Raw genomic sequence first — 614 nt, 5'->3', positions numbered from 1 at the left:
AAATAAAGTAGATAGAAGTATCCCGAAAAAATACCTAATAAGACTGTAAATTGGCTAATATTAGAGATGTGAAAAAAGATCATGAAAAACTCATTGTTGAGCATGCAGAAGAAATCATGGTAAAAGTATGTTGAAAAAAGTCATTATTTGTCAAAACAGTCATACATATATATAATATATCATGAAAAAGGTAATAATGTCAAAGAATATATTTTTAAAAGTCCATTTAAAAAAATGCCATGGTTTAGTATGTTGAAACCATCATGAAGAAAAGCCATAATGTTGAGATATAAATGTATATGGTTGTTTTCTGAGGCTCCTCTCCGTCTTCTTTCCTTTGGACTTCTGGAAGTTTGGTTTAAAAACGCAGACACTTCAGAATCACACTTTAAAGTGCACAGAACCCAAACTAAATGGTGACATTTTCATTTGTCCCTGCACAATATCTTGACCTTTGTCATTTCTTAAATACAATTCACATGAAAAAGGCCATGCAGAGGGTCTTCAACCTGAGAGACCTCCGCTGACGTGTTTCACTGAAATAAAATAAACACTTTTGCAGCCGAATGCTTTAATGATTGTTTTTTCTGGAGTACAACCTGAGAAAGGTCACC

This window comes from Notothenia coriiceps, unplaced genomic scaffold, assembly GCF_000735185.1.
Source record: "Notothenia coriiceps isolate Sejong01 unplaced genomic scaffold, NC01 NC01_scaffold00037246, whole genome shotgun sequence".
NCBI lineage: Eukaryota > Metazoa > Chordata > Actinopteri > Perciformes > Nototheniidae > Notothenia > Notothenia coriiceps.
Note: the sequence above shows the minus strand (reverse complement) of the source record.